Below are 3,299 nucleotides of genomic sequence, written 5' to 3' on the forward strand. Positions count from 1 at the left end.
TTGCGGAAAGCAGTGTCGTCTCTGAAAGAGTATTACACGATATCGTGATAAGCCATAAAGAGAACATTCAAGCATCTATTGGAGGCGAAATCTTAAGTGTCAATCGTTTACCATCTGGCACAGACCAAGTAAATAACGGGGAAAGCGACAAAGGAAACGACGGAAATTCAAAACCAACCAACGTTATTATCGGCGCTTCGGTAGGCTGTGGAGTACTCTTAATCATTATTGCTGCTGTTGTGATCGCATGCAAAAAGAGTGACAGGTAAATGTTTTTTTTAGGTACAAAAAGATAGCCTTCGCGCGTGTTTTTCGTTTTTCCACTAACACCCGCTAAGGCTGTCTATAATGTTTGTCGTTTGCGTTTAGTGACGAAGTTAGTCTGTAAATGAAATAGCCGAAAAAATACCCGTCCCTCGATTTATTACCTCCTTGGAATAATCCCTCCCCCCCCCCCTCTTTTCCTTCTCGCCATCTTCTATTTCGAGAGAATGAAGCTGAAGTGCACACTGATCAAGCAAAACTGATCAGTGACGATTCAACCCCCGACGCCGAGAATATGCATGTGACTAATGCATTTTGTGAATTATGGGATAATAAAACAAGATATCTAGGGCAAGACTTCCAGTGAGAACAGTTAATAACATTTGAAATATCCGCTTCCCCCAAATAATCACCTTCTCTCGAATCATGGACCCCTACTAATATATATATATATATATATATATATACACCCGTTTTCAAAAAGGTTTTCATACAGAGAGATATATAGATAGATATATACTTTATTCTCTTGCACGTGCGCCCGTGTGCATTTTGCACTTCTTATTGTCCAACTTGTGAAAAACTCGGTTCAACGATAAATTTTTTCTTCGTCGGGTTTTTTGTTCCAATTTGACATGTCGTTTTGAGTTTGTTTTTTTTTTAGAAAAATACATGCGCCCTGCGATACAAATTTACAATGGCGAATTACATAGCTGATTTTGGGAATGAGGAAAACATCCCGCGAAGCAGCCGATCCGCGAGTTATCGGCGTCACCGAATTAGTAGGCCAAATGCCATGACATCTGTAGCAAGTGACGAAGACGTGTATATATATATATATATATATGGAGGAAATCCAATCTGTATTGTTTTCTAAATTCCAATTCTTCAGGTTCAGTCATAAAAGACGTGTGGCAAACTGGGAAGACTTAAAACACAGCGATGGCGCGTATACACGCTGGGGAAAAAAGCGCTAAAAGTCGGCCGCAAATCTGTGCGAACCATTTTTTTTTTAATATGCATGGAATGTTACCAATATCCCCTGGAACATAAAAGCTAATGAGTTAAGACTCTCACTGAAGTATTTGTCTTAAGTTATTGTTTCAAATTCTTCTTTTTTGGATTAGTACTGCGCATGCCCAAAAAAGCCTATTTATGACGTCATCAGTTGTGACATCACAAAAAGGACATTTGAGAATTCAAATCGGACACGTTCATTTTTATGTGCACTGTATTTCTGCGAAGTATCACTTTTTCAGGTTACATACGTATGAAGAAAAAACTTTTGGCAGTTTTTTTTCAATTAGCTACTAGAGAGTCAGGTGACTGGTAACCATGGAAAAAATTAATCCAAATATTCCTGGAATCAAGTATTGTTGCTTGTACTAATTTCAGTACCATACTTCGAAGGCGTTTCGATACAGTTTCTCGGAGACCAAACCGATGTTTTTCAATCATTTTAAAAGTGATTTTATCCTTGTATCCGATCCCTACAAAATTCATCAGTGATTAACTATGAATTGGAGTTTGTCAAAATGCAGTTTTTAGTAAAATCGATATCACTATGACAACAATAAACAAAAAAAACTATTAAATCGATAAAATCCGAATTTGCGTGATCTAGACTAGCCTGCGAAGCGCAGACGCATTTCCGGTCGTCGCTTCTCTCGGAGGGAGAGAAGCGACGACCGGAAATGCGTCTGCGCTTCGCAGGCTAGATCTAGACCTGCTACTGAAAATTCGACACTGAGGAACTTATAGTGTGGTGTTCAGCAAAAAACCAACAATAATAAGGACAATAAAAACTTTATTGCATATTTTGAAAGTAAAACATTAACAATATCCACATACATGGAAATGTACGAGCCATGGAGGTGTGTATGATGGGCATCAATTTGGAAAAAAATAGCACAACGTCAAAACAGTGAATGTTGTAACGCAGATTTTTATCCGGTTCTTTTGCTACAATCGGCGACAAAATGAGTTGAGACACTTCGCTCAAAAGTAGGCTTTTTTACGTTTTATGAACTTCAAAAGGAGGAAATATAGCTTTCCTCCCCCATCCCCTCCGTACAATGTTGGGCCCTTGTCCTAGCTACCTATAGAAAACAACAAACACCCCAACTTTGAATGGAGGGGACAGGGGAGGGGTGCTGATTCTTTTGTTCTGCGAAGTCACCCTATTTAAGTACTATCTTGTCGCCGATTGTCTGAATCACAAAAGTGGCCGTACGTCCTTTAAAAAGTTAATTGAATTCAATTTTTTTATGCTGGGATGTAAGACCCCTGGTGGCTTTTTATTTGTTATGTTTGACTTCATCATACCTATTTTAGAACAATTAGAATAAGGCGATTTCGTTATTTTCAGTGCGTGACCTTCGTGTCACGCTTAACCGCGCCTTGACATCGTGCGATGTGGCGCATCCGGCACGATTTCTTATTCTCTCCTTTATCGCATTGAAACAAAGAACAAAGTGAAAAGGATAGAAAACTTAAGAGATTTCTAGGCATTAAAGTAGTTATAATGGCTAAAATTGTTCTTTAGGAGGAATTTCCACGAGTAACCACGAGTAACCACGATGAGTGAAAAACAAAATAATCTAATTATCTTTTAAGAACAAAGTTGGTTACTCCTGGTTACTCGTGGCCAGTCTCCTCCTGACCTCATAGTTTCTACTGTAAAGTACATTCTTCAAAGACCCTCATGGGTATATGGGCAACGAATTTGCTGCACAGATTTAGCGATGCTATGCAGCTTTGCTTTGCATTAGAAGTTGGAACATTTTTCCTGTTCTAGCTACCTATAGAAAACAACAAACACCCCAACTTTGAATGGAGGGGACAGGGGAGGGGTGCGGATTCTTTTGTTCTCCGAAGTCACCCTATTTAAGTACAATGTCTCAACAATTTTGTCGCCGATTGTAGGTTCGTCTTAAAATCTCAAAGTGTTTCAGTGAAGCAATCTTAATGAAAGTTTCAGGCATTGTTAAGTACATCATGAAGAGTATGTTACGAGATTTAAAAAGAATTCTGTA

Source organism: Porites lutea, chromosome 7 (assembly GCF_958299795.1).
Source record: "Porites lutea chromosome 7, jaPorLute2.1, whole genome shotgun sequence".
Taxonomy (NCBI): domain Eukaryota; kingdom Metazoa; phylum Cnidaria; class Anthozoa; order Scleractinia; family Poritidae; genus Porites; species Porites lutea.